This window comes from Arachis hypogaea, chromosome 1 (assembly GCF_003086295.3).
Source record: "Arachis hypogaea cultivar Tifrunner chromosome 1, arahy.Tifrunner.gnm2.J5K5, whole genome shotgun sequence".
Classification (NCBI taxonomy): Eukaryota; Viridiplantae; Streptophyta; class Magnoliopsida; order Fabales; family Fabaceae; genus Arachis; species Arachis hypogaea.
This window is the reverse complement of record NC_092036.1, coordinates 63783082-63796814: the sequence shown is the minus strand read 5'-3', so window position 1 is coordinate 63796814 and position 13733 is coordinate 63783082. Positions and strand designations below refer to the sequence as shown.

Here is a 13733-nt window from a genome sequence, read left to right as displayed (position 1 = left end):
AGGCTAGCATGCAATTTTTATCAAATACAAAAGGTGTATCAGAGACAAGCAAGTTACTCAAGGGTTTGGCTATTTTAGAAAAGTCTCTAATAAACCTTCTGTAAAAGCCAGCGTGTCCCAAAAAACTCCTAACTGCCTTGACATTACTTGGTGGAGGTAGTTTTTCAATGAGTTCCACCTTAGCTTTGTCCACCTCAATGCCTCTATTGGACACTTTATGGCCAAGGACGATTCCTTCTGTGACCATGAAATGACACTTTTCCCAGTTTAATACTAGGTTGGTCTCTTGGCATCTCTTAAGCACCAAGGCAAGGTGGTGTAGGCAGCTAGGAAAAGAATTTCCAAACACAGAAAAATCATCCATGAAAACTTCAATAAACTTTTCGATCATGTCCGAAAAGATGGACAGCATGCACCTTTGGAAAGTTGCAGGTGCATTGCACAATCCAAAGGGCATGCGTCTATACGCAAAAACCCCATATGGACAAACAAATGATGTTTTCTCTTGATCTCTTGGATCAACTACTATCTGATTATAGCCTGAGTATCCATCCAGAAAGCAATAATAAGCATGTCCTGCAAGCCTTTCAAGCATCTGATCCATGAATGGGAGTGGAAAATGATCTTTTCTGGTGGCTTCATTGAGCTTCCTGTAGTCTATGCACATCCTCCACCCAGTGACAGTTCTTGTGGGTATGAGTTCGTTCCTCTCATTTGGCACCACAGTTATGCCACCTTTCTTGGGAACTACATGGATGGGGCTAACCCATGGGCTGTCAGAAATGGGGTAGATTACCCCTGCCTGCCATAACTTCATGACCTCCTTTTGTACCACTTCTTTCATGACGGGATTCAATCTTCTCTGAGCTTGAATGGACGGTCTAGCATCCTCTTCTAACAAGATTTTATGCATGCATATGGATGAACTTATCCCCTTCAAATCAGCTAGGGTCCATCCAATGGCATCTTGATGAGTTTTTAGCACCTTGATCAATTCTTCTTCCTGTTCTTGGCTCAGGGTAGAGCTAATGATAACAGGATGGCTCTCATCACTTCCCAAGTATGCATACTTGAGATTAGGGGGCAATGCTTTGAGCTCAGGTTTTGGTGCTTCCTTTTCTTCTTTCACTTTCTCTGGCATGCTTGGCATGGTTGTTTCGGCAGCCTTGATGTCACTAACTTCAATATCCTTGGTGAACTCCTCCTCTGCCACTTCCCTTGTGGTTTCCTCAAAGGTTTCTTGTATTGCAATGTCCACTACATCCACCCTCATGCATTCCTTTAGTGATTCTGATGGATAGCTCATTGCCTTGAATACGTTAAACACCAATTTCTCATCATGTAGTCTAAGAGTGAGTTCACCCTTTTGGACATCTATGATGGCTCTAGCAGTAGCCAGGAATGGTCTTCCCAGAATTATCGAAGCTTTAGCTTCTTCCTCCATATCTAACACCACAAAGTCAGCAGGAAATATAAAATCTCCCACTTTCACCAACAAATCCTCAACTATCCCATGAGGGAATTTAAAAGTTCGATCTGCCAATTGGAGGGCCATTCTTGTTGGTTTGGCTTCTTCAATCTTCATTCTTCTCATCATGGTTAGAGACATCAAATTGATACTGGCCCCTAAGTCACACAAGGCCTTCTCCACCATGACTTCTCCTATGATGCAGGGGATTTGGAAACTGCCTGGATCCTTCAATTTCTGAGGCAGTTTGTGTTGAATGATGGCACTGCATTCTTCAGTTAACAACACAGTTTCCTCATTTCTCCAGCTCCTCTTCTTGGTCATTAATTCCTTCAAGAATTTTGCATAGAGTGGCATTTGCTCTATTGCCTCAGCAAAAGGAATGTTGATTTGAAGCTTCTTGAAAATCTCCAAGAATCTGGAGAATTGGCCATCCTTTTCACTTTTCATCAAACGCTGAGGATATGGTACTTTGGGTGTATAAGGCTTCAGGACCTCTTTTTCTTTTTCTTTTGTTGCAGATGGTATAAAAGATTGTCCCTATTCCTTGTCTCCCACATCTTCCTTTGCTTCATCCTCTGTGGTTTCCTTTGAGATCTCCCTTAGCTTCTTTCCACTTCTGAGTGTTATGGCTTTACATTCTTCCCTTGCAATAGCCTTGGCAGCATGAGAAACGCTTGGCCCAGGGGTTTGCTTAGACAAATACACAATTTGATTTTCTAGCTTCTGGATGGCAGCTCCTTGGTTTTGCAAGTTAGAATTTACTTCTTCCTTAAAAGCTTTCAAATCGGTTATGTCTTGACTCATGGTTGCAAGCATTCCTTCTATCCTGTTTAATTAATCTTGAAATTGTTGGTTCGGATTAGGTTGGGCAGGTTGGTTATTTTGGCCATGATATGGTGGTTGGGAGTAAGTGTTTTGTGTGGCTTGGTATGATCTTTGGTTGGAGTTTTGGTATGTGGAATTGTTATGTTGGTTGTGGTTGTAAGGTTTGTGGTTTTGTGGTTGGCCTTGCTGGTTTCCCCACCCAAAGTTTGGGTGGTTTTTCCATCCTGGGTTGTAAGTGTTGGAATGTAGATCATATGGTTGCCTTTGTTGATTTCCCACATAGTTGGCCTCTTCCCAATCACCTCCTTCAGTGCTTACTTCCTCTTGATCTTGTGTGTGTAGTGCAGCCACTTGCTTTGTGTCTAATTTCCTGGTGAGCTCTGCTAGTTGCTTGGCAAACACCTTGTTTTGGGCTAGAATTGTATCAACATGGTTCAGCTCCATCACTCCCTTAGAGTTGTGCCTCTCTGAAGCATAGTAGTACTCATTCTCAGCCACTGTCTCAATCACTTCAATGGCTTCTTCCACAGTCTTTTTTCTGTTCAATGAACCTCCGGATGAATGGTCTACAGCCTTCCTTGATTCATAAGAAAGTCCATCATAGAAAATATGCAATTGCACCCAGTCAGGGAACATGTTTGGTGGGCATTTCCTTGTCAACTCTTTGAACCTCTCCCATGCCTCATAGAGAGTCTCACCATCCTGTTGTCTAAAAGTCTGAACCTCAGATCGAAGCCTATTGATCTTTTGTGGGGGGTAGAAACGTGCCAGAAACTTGCTCTCCACCTCATCCCAGGTTGTTAGGCTGTCCCTTGGGAATGATTCCAGCCACTTAGCTGCCTTGTCCCTAAGTGAAAATGGGAACAAGAGCAGTTTGTAGGCATCTTCCTGGACTCCATTGGACTTCACTGTGTCACAAATTCTCAGGAATTTGGTGAGATGTTGATTTGGATCTTCATTAGCACTCCCACCAAATGAACAATGGTTCTCCACCAGTGATATTAGCTGTGGTTTGAGTTCAAAATTGTTGGCCTGAATGGGTGGTTTCTGAATGCTACTACCACAATTCCCAGAGGTTGGGTTTATGTATGAACCAAGAACCCTTCTCTCAGGAATGGCATTGTTTCCATCATCCCTCTCATGGTTGTGAACTTCTCTATCCATGTTGAGATCTAGAGCTCCCTCAAAGTTGTCCTCAGATTCTCCTTCAGATTCTTCTTCTCCCAGTACCCTCTTCCTTCTTGCTTCCCTTCTAAGTCTATGAAGGGTCCTCTCTGGTTCGGTATATGGAGGGGTTGATGTCTCTCCTCTCCTACCTGTCATACAAGAACACACCACAAGCAACAACCAAGTGGAATACTCTTGGTTAATGGAAGAGTATGGTTAGAGCAGTTGAGGAATTAATTCAAATAGTTAGTGGGTCAGTGAGTTAGTTGCTCGAAATGAAAGGCATAAGAAAGAAAAAGCAAATAACAGAGTGCAGGAATTAAAATTCAACACGTAACTTGAACTAAATTAACAAAACAAAAAAAAATTGCTCAATCTAGTTAACTTCCAATTTGAGAATTGTCAATCGAAAACCAATCCCCGGCAACGGCGCCATAAACTTGATGTGCTATAACTGAGTATAGCTACGATTAAGGAAATTGCACAATCGGCAAAATTCCTTCCGGCAAGTGCACCGGTTATCGTCAAGTAAAAACTCACAATAGAGTGAGGTCGAATCCCACAAGGATTGGTTGAATGAGCAATTCGAATTAGAAGTTTGATTAGTTGAGCGGAATCAAGAATTGGGTGTGAATTGCATAAAGTAAATTGGCGGTAAATGTAAATTGCAAGGAATTGAAATGACTGAATCTTAAATTGCGAGAATTAAAGTGCGGAAAAGTAAATTGCTGAAATTAAAAGGGAATTGGGGAGGATTTGCATGAATTGAAATTGCAGAATGTAAATAGAAAAGGTAGATCAGAGATGGGGAGTTCATTGGGTATGAGGAGATATTGAGATCTCCGAATCAAAACATTTTCATCTCTTCCTCGACCAATGCATTCATTGAATCTTGCTTGGCAATCTTATATGATTGGATCCCAATTCCTTGGCTCACCAATTCTCTCTAAAAACAAACAAATTCCCAATCCCTTGGTTTAAATGTTCATAAGAAGAGATGAAGCTCGATCACTGATTATACCACACAGTTTCATGAACCACAATTTGGTAGGATTACATGTCACAATATCCATCCAAACCCCAATCCAATTCACTGTGAGAAAGCTTCTCTAGCATGAATCCTCCATTCCTTTCCCAAGGTTCCGAAGGATTCCAATTATGGGTAGTTTCTTTCCCAAGACAACTACCCAATGGAATTAGATCGAGAAGCTTTCTAACAAAATTCAAGAGAAAAGATTGAAGAAGAAGATAAAACTATTATTGATTCATTGAATTACAATAGAGCTCCCTAACCCAATGAAAGGGGTTTAGTGAGTCATAGCTCCGAATTCAAAACTAGAAAAATTGATGAAAAATTCTCCAGTGTCCAAAAGTAAAAAAAAAGTCCTCCTTGACTTCAATTCTATCCTATTTATGCACTTTCTAAATTGAGCTTCTGTTGTGATTCTTGGGCTTTGAGGCCTTTCCCTGATTTCCTTTTTGCTTTGGGTTTATGATCCATAATCCTGATGAGGCTGTGATCCCATTCTGTAACATTCATTGAGCAAACTTAGTGATAAACAAGTAATGATACAAGACTCAACAATTTGAAGTTCCAGACTCATCAATTCTTCAGGCCCAATCCCATAAACTATGATATTCAATTGGGTTTCATACCATAATAGGTTTAAGTTAATATTTGTCCTCAAATGCTAACTTAAACCTCAATATAATTGGCCCAGAAACCCTTTCAAAGAGTGGCGTTTAAGTTGAAGTTTAAGTTTCAGTTTAAGGTCAAACTAAAACTTAAACGTGGAATTGGAAGAAAGCACCCCAGGAGTGTACATAGTCGAACACGTTTAACCTCCAGTTTAAGGTTAAACTGGAGGTTAAACTTGGAAATGAAGAAAGCAACCCCTGGAGGCTATTAGGATCGAACACGTTTAACCTCCAGTTTGAGGTCAAACTGGAGGTTAAACTTAGAAATGAAGAAAGCAACCCCTGGAGGCCATTAGGATCGAACACGTTTAACCTCCAGTTTGAGGTCAAACTGGAGGTTAAACTTGGAAATGAAGAACACACCCTGGAGGAGAAAAACCATCGAACACGTTTAACCTCCAGTTTGAGGTCAAACTGGAGGTTAAACGTGGAACTCTTCTGGTGCCTCTCTATTGCTTCTGGCGTTTAACCTCCAGTTTGAGGTCAAACTGGAGGTTAAACGTGGAAATGCTTTTGTGCCTCCCTTAGTTCAATTCTCATTCTGGCGTTTAACCTCCAGTTTGAGGTCAAACTGGAGGTTAAACATGGAATGCTTCTTGGTGAGAAAAGAAAGTGTCGAACACGTTTAACCTCCAGTTTGAGGTTAAACTGGAGGTTAAACGTGGAAATGCTTTTGTGCCTCCCTTAGTTCAATTCTCATTCTGGCGTTTAACCTCCAGTTTGAGGTCAAACTGGAGGTTAAACGTGGAATGCTCCTTAGTGCCCTTTCTCATTCTGGCGTTTAACTTCCAGTTTGAGGTCAAACTGGAGGTTAAACGCCAGTTACAACATTTCCTCTCTTCTCATAATTTTGGCGTTTAAGCTCCAGTTTAGGCTTAAACTGGAGCTTAAACGTCCCATTTGAATTTCAAGCTTCCTTCATTGATTTTGTTGCTTCCTTGCCTAGCCTCTCTTCCCTGAAATCATCCAAACAATTGCATCAAAATCTTGCAAAATTTCATGAGAATTCATCCATTCATAGCATTCAAGTAATATAACTAAAAACTCATGGAATTTGCATCAAAATTACACTGTTTGGATGATTCATTACTTTGTTGTTCATTTAACCATTCTTGGTTACTTTAAGCTCAAAAAAATGCATAAAACAACTAAAACTAACAGAAAAATGCTAGTGAAACTAGCCTAAGATTCCTTGGCATCAACAACAAAGGCAAGGAAAAGACATTGAGGAGCTCAAGCACTCCATAGGATCTTTAAGAAGGAGAACTAGCCGCCATCACTAAGGTGGACACGTTCATTAATTTCCTTGTTATTTATTTTTCTGTTTTTTGATTTTTTATGCTTTATGTTTGTCTATGTTTGTGCCTTTATTACATGATCATTAGTGTCTAATGTCTATGCCTTGAAGCTATGAATGTCCCATAAATCCTTCACCTTTCTTAAATGAAAAATATTCCTAATTACAAAAGAACAAGAAGTACATGGATTTTGACTTTTATCTTGAAATTAGTTTAATTATTTTGATGTAGAGGTAATACTTTTTGATTTCTGAATGAATGCTTGAATAGTGCATATTTTTGATAGTGAAGTTTATGAATGTTAAAATTGTTGGCTCTTGAAAGAATAATGAAAAAGGAGAAATGTTATTGATAATCTGAAAAATCATAAAATTGATTCTTGAAGCAAGAAAAAGCAGTGAAAAAGAAAAAGCTTGCAAAAAAAAAGGAAAAAAGGTGGCGGAAAAAAATAAAGAAAATGAAAAAGCAAGCAGAAAAAGCCAATAGCCCTTTAAACCAAAAGGCAAGGGTAAAAAGAATCCAAGGCTTTGAGCATCAGTGGATAGGAGGGCCCAAAGGAACAAAATCCTGGCCTAAGCGGCTAAATCAAGTTGTTCCTAACCATGTGCTTGTGGCATGAAGGTCCAAGTGAAAAGCTTGAGACTGAGTGGTTAAAGTCGCGATCCAAAGCAAAAAGAGTGTGCTTAAGAACTCTGGACACCTCTAACTGGGGACTTTAGCAAAGTTGAGTCACAATCTGAAAAGGTTCACCCAGTTATGTGTTTGTGGCATTTCTGTATCCAGTGGTAATACTAGAAAACAAGATGCTTAGGGTCACGGCCAAGACTCATAAGTAGCTGTGTTCAAGAATCAACATACTGAACTAGGAGAATCAATAACACTATCTTAATTCTGAGTTCCTATAGATGCCAATCATTCTGAATTTCAAAGGATAAAGTGAGATGCCAAAACTGTTCAGAAGCAAAAAACTACTAGCCCCACTCATCCAATTGGGACTAAGTTTCTTTGATATTGTGAGATTTATTGTATATTCTCTTCTTTTTATCCTATTTTGTTTTCAGTTGCTTCGGGACAAGCAATAATTTAAGTTTGGTGTTGTGATGAGCGGATAATTTATACGCTTTTGGCATTGTTTTTACATAGTTTTTAATATGTTTTAGTTACTTTTTAGTATATTTTTATTAGTTTTTATGCAAAAATCAAATTTCTAGACTTTACTATGAGTTTGTATATTTTTCTGTGATTTTAGGTATTTTCTGGCTGAAATTGAGGGACCTGAGCAAAAATCTCATCCAGAGGCTGATAAAGGACCGAAGATGTTGTTGGATTCTGACCTCCATGTATTCGAAGTAAATTTTTTGGAGCTACAGAAGCCCAATTGGTGTGCTCTCAATTGTGTTTGAAAGTAGATATCTTGGGCTTTCCAGAAATGTATAATAGTCCATACTTTGACGAGATTTGATAGCCCAAATTCCCTATTATGTGCGTGCGCACCCCTCTATGCGCACGCACACTCATTTGCATCTATTCTGTCCATAGCGCTTACATGCCTTGTGCGTATGAACCCTGTTCAATTTTCGCTTTTGTGCGAGTGCACACAGCCATGCGCATGCACACATGATCCTTCCCCAAGTCATTAAAAAAAAAAGAAAGAGAGAGTCTTTTGTGCGTACGCACGCCCCTGTGCATACGTACACTTCTTGATTCCCTCTCTGTTCAGAGAGTTCGCGCACCCTTGTGCGTCTGCATACTCCATTTTTCACCTCGTGCACATGCGCACACATGTTTGTACGAATGCACAGGTGCTGTTTTGGGCAACATTTTCAGTGCACTTGAATTATTCCCTAAGGCACGTCCGCCCCCTCCATCCCTCTCTTCTCTTACTTTTCGCCTGTTTTTCTACTTGTTTTACTTAGTTTTCATTGCGTCTTTTTTTCATTTTAGTTTTGGCTTAGTTGTTATTAATTAAATAAGTTGCAAGTGTTTACTTGATGATTAATTGGGTTGCGTCTTGTTTGAACTTTACATCAATGTGCTTATACTTTGCTTTAATTTACTAGTACCTAGTAGGTTTGATAATTCATGTTTTGATTTTACCCTAGGACAAATTATTTGTAAGTGCATGGAATATTAGTGAATATAATTGAATTGAATTACTTGTTCACCATGATTTTTATATCAATTTAATCACATACCAAGTTCTTGTTTCTTGTTAACGCTTTGTGTTTGTTTGAGTGACTTGACTTGATTCTTCTCAAGCCTATCACTTTTTGCAACATCAACCTTGTCTGCGTGATTATTTTCCCCCATTATTGAGGATGAACAAGCAGTTTTCTTTTCACCGTGAAATTGGTTATTGTTGTTGTGCTACCTTATTTTAACTTGCGCTTTCACTTGCACAACTTCAATATCCAATATCTAAAAATTCAATTCACTTTAGTTGTGGTCACCTAGGTTTGCTTGTGCTTTAATCTTTGCTATTCGTTGCTTGTAGCCTAGGCTTCTTAATTGAGGAACACATGCTTACTATTTAATTGTGTGGTTACCATTTCTACCCGGCCAATGTGTGTGTTCTAAATTATGTGCACATTTCGAACACACACATTGTCTTTTACCTTACCACACTTATATAATCTCTTCCTTAAGTATTGTTTGTTTGTATTATCAAACAACCCGGAGCCCCGATGCCCACCAGTTGAAGGTGGAACCTCATAGTTCTTCACCCTTGGATTAAGTGCATGCACGGAGGACCGTGCAATGTTTAAGTGTGGAGGAGGATCCGCAATTTTGGGGCGTAAATCTCTTTTTTTCAACAGTTTGCACTATTTTTCTTTAGTTTTTAGTAGTTATGAGTTTCGTGAATATTTGTTAGTATTTCATTGTATTGCCTTTTGTTTAGTTTGCTTGTATATATCTTAGTTTGTTTATAGTTTTATTGTAGCAAATATTTGCATTTGCATGTTAACTAGTATAGAAAATAATTTTGGTAAAAATAACAAAGAATTTTCAAGAAATCTTTTTTAGGGCGTTCCATTGATTGGATGTGGAAACTTATTTTTCAACTTGCTTGAGGTATTTTTGTGAAACATGGAAGAGAGATTGAAGAAAACACCAAGTGAGATTTGAGCTTTAATTGTGTAGTTGCACATTTTCAACCACAAATTTTGTTCTTGTGTGTTATACTCTTTTATGATTGTGATGTTGATTTGCTTGATTCTTTATGTCCTATATTTGATGTTTTGAATGCATTTAGTATGATTGAGGCCATTTTTTTGAAATTGGACTCACTAACCCATATGGCAAACCCTTATATCTACCTTTGTAAACCACTTTTGAACCTTTAATTCCCCTTTTGTTCTAATTTTAAGCACATCATTTGCCCTAAGCGAAAAACCAGCAATGTCCATAAATTGTATCTTTGATTAGCTTGGGTTGAGTAGTATGTGTTATTCAATTGTGGGGAGAATTTCTGGGAAACATTGGTAGAAGGTTACTTTAGGTGTTCATTGTGAAGATTTGAAAAAATGGGTAAACACTCATGCATCTATTACTTAAAACATATGCATCACTTTTTGGTGACAAAAGAAAAGAGAAATTTTGGTGTATATACCTTTTGAAAAGAAAAAAAAAGAAGGAAAAGAAAAAAAAGAAAGAGAAAAAGGAGAAAAATGACAATAATAATGTAAATAAAGGAGGTATATGTGTGTGAATTAGAAAAAAGATGCATGAGTGAATGTGAGAAAAGAAATGAATGGGAAGTTAGGTTGTTTTCTTTTGTGTAAATAGGTTAATATATGATTAGGTGGGATACTTGAGCTAATCAAAGATCCAATTCACTAAGTCCACTTAACCATATTAATCCTACCCTTAACCCTAACCTCATTACAACCCTTCAAAGACCTCATGATATTTGCATTCATTCATCAAGTATTTGTTGATTGTTAGATGACTAGCAAATCCTAGAAAACATGATTAAAGGAGAATTGAGTGATTAAGCCCTAAACACTGAGCGACTAGAGTGTATACACATCCGGTGAGGGGTTCGATTGCTCAATTCTTTGTTTCCATCCCTTATTTTGTGTTTTCTTGCAAGTTGTTGAAAGTAATTTTGAAAACTTCAAATCAAATCTTTGGATGTGGTCATATTGCTACATTTTCTTGCCTTGGCCCTAATGATCTATTTTGGACTGATTGGAATTTTCTTGCTTGTTTTTGCCAAACTCCATAGGGAACCATAGTATAGATATAGATAGATAGTATTTAGCATAGTTGCATGCATGTAAGTATTTGCATTGAATAAGTTGCTTGCCCCTTTACACTTCTCCTTTGATTGTGATTAGCATGAGGACATGCTATTGTTTAAGTGTGGGGGAATTGATGAATCTATATTTGACGAAAAATTTTGGATTGATTTGAGTGGATTTCATCATATAAACCCACATTAATCAATTTTATTCCACTTTCATTCCATTTGATGCCTTGATGTGTTTGATGAGTGATTTTAAGTGTAATAGGTAGGAATGGCTTGATGAGAGCAGAAGAGAAGCATGGAATCGGGAGGAAACATGAAGAAATCAAAGGAGAAGCATTTCAGAGTGTGCCCATGCACACCTTCTGTGCCATGCACAATGGTCAAAATCAACACCTGTGCCCACGCATAGCTTTGTGCATACACACAGATTGGAAAACAGCAAGTGTGCCCATGCACAACTTTTGTGCGTGCGCACAGGAGAAAAATCATCAAGTGTGCGTACGCACACACCTATGCGTACGCACAAGTCCCTGCGCATGACTTCATTGAAAAGTCACGTGGCTCACGATTTGAGGGGCTTTTTGGCCCATTTCTGAAGGCTTTGGAGCATATTTGAAGGGGGAAGCAACACCACACACGACTATACATTAGACAATACACTTAGATAGTTTTTAAGGTAGCTTTAGGTAGTTTAGTTTAGGTTTCTCTCAATTTCTTTAGGGTTTAGTTAGGGTTTATATTTCAAGTTATAATTTTCAATTTTGATCTTGGATTATAGTTATTTCCATTGTAAGTATTTCTTTAATTTTCTCTTTTATTATACTACTTGTTCTACACTTTCTTCTACTTTAATTTCCTTTGTCAATATATACATAGTTTTGCAATTTTGATTTCTAGTTAATGATTTTGATGATTGTTGGTTATCATATGTTTGTTTGAGTCATTAGTGTTGATTTTGATCATTTGTGGTTCATAGTTTTTATCATTTTCCAAATTTTGCCATGTTTATTGATTATGCTCACTATATGTTTGATGAAATGCCAATGTTGATTATGGGGTAAATTTTCACCACTTGGCCTGGGGAAATGAAATTATGGAATGCTAGAGTCATAATATTTGACATTTAGTGATAATTCTTGGGTTGTTAGTTGTTATTGTTTCCACTAACGCTAGTAACATACTAAGGTAATTAGTAAGTTAGCTAGGATTTGTGGATTAATAACAATTATGCTCATGTGACTTACTCTTCGATGTTAAGGGTAGACTAAGTGAGATTAATCCATCATAATTATCATAGTTGTGGTTATGGCAAGGAAGGAAGTCCATAACTCATCCCAAGTCAAGGTTCCATTTATGTTTTGAACCATATTTCCATCAATTTTGAGTCTTACTTGTTTATAATACATACATAGTTCCTTTATTCCTTTATTAGTTTATTACTTGCAATTTTGATCGTTTTTTTATTTCTTTATTGTTTGCTTCATTATTTAAAGTAGTTACAGTAGAATTCTCTAACCCATGAGGAGTTGGTCTCAGTCAAGTTCCTCTCCAGGAAGAACCAGCCTCTCTGTTTAATTTGGTCTGAAGTGTACTGCATGAGTTCTTCCGAAATTTTGAGTGTTCTTTCCAGGTACAGGTTCCTAGATATGGAAAAAACTGGGTATTTCAGCTCACAGTATTTGTTTGCAAATTTAACCGGGTCAGCCGCAAGTACCAACTGATCAGCTTTTTCCTGCGGGGTAAATTTCTTCTCCCGCCAGGAATCATCGTGTGAGATGCCAAGGATGGACATAGAGGATTTGCCTCTTTTCCTTTTGCCAGCAGTTGCTTTGCTCTTTCCCTTTCTTTGAGGGTCAGACATCCTGAAAAGCAGAAATTCCAGGATATAATTGAAGAATAAAAGCAGGAAAACAAGTAGGCAAATAGTAAAAGAAGAAAAGAGTGGCAAAAGAGCAAGAGAAGCATGAATTGAGTCAAATATATGTGTATTTTGGATTGTGTTCAAGTAGAAAATTTGAGAATAGAAATCACAATCCAAAATATATGATAAGTGGAAGTTATGTTAATTTGGAAAAAAAGTGATCATACCCCGAGTTAAGAGTTAAAGTAATTAGTTAAAAAGAGAAGTCAGAAGTTAATATGGTTAATAGGGAAAAAAAGAAGTTAGAAAGTGAAAATAGTGAGTTAGTAAAAAGACAGTTGAAGTAAGTGGCATGATGATGGGTTCCCTAGTTAACAAGAAATCCACAAAATGAAAGAATAATCAACTCATAATTAAGCAAGGTTAGCAGTTAATTGATGATAACGCATATAGATAAGGGAAGTGGAAAAGGAGAATGAAATCATCAATAATGCAAAGTATTAACCAGGGAATCAAATGGAATAAGAATGCTAGCCCGTGCAGTCATGAATTGGTTTGGGTGTAGCCGAGCAGTGCAAAATTTAAGATTGACAAAACCAATACATGAATGGAAAAAAATGAAATAATTTGCAAAAAATTGGGCAGCATTCTGGGTAAAATTAGATGTTCCTGGGAAATACATAGCAGGATAAATTAGTTCATATAAAATTTAAATAATGCTGCAAAGAGACACAATTAACATGAACATGAAAGAACAGTGTAACATCAGCATGAAACATGGATAACAGCATATAAACAAGACGGTCATCACAGCAAAATCAGAATCACAAAATAGACAAAACATGTAGCACGAATGGCGCAATTATCAGGATAAAATCCACTAACCACATCCTAGCTACCTAACCACCTAGAATCCACTACAATCATGCATCTCTAACTATCCTAATTTGAACAGAATCTGAAAAATATGCAATTGACTAACAAATGAACTGGTAAAGAGAAAGGTGTTCGGCGGAACCTGGTGAGGGTAGGAGTAGAATATGAGACAAAGAGGGGAGTAGTGGTGCTGGTGGCTGCACGGCGATGGCACGGTGGTCGCACAGCGGCGGTCCGGATGGGGGCAGGGATTGGTATGTAGTACTTGGCTAGGTTGGGGGGCAA

At 38.0% G+C, this 13733-nt stretch overlaps 1 non-coding gene across 1 annotated transcript; it reads left to right on the top strand.

Moving 5' to 3' along the window:
* Positions 1 to 2930: 2930 nt before the first annotated feature.
* On the top strand, positions 2931 to 3034 carry LOC112711495 (small nucleolar RNA R71). The gene has a single exon (XR_003157507.1). It is a non-coding gene; the product is annotated as a small nucleolar RNA R71 (small nucleolar RNA).
* Positions 3035 to 13733: the final 10699 nt, after the last annotated feature.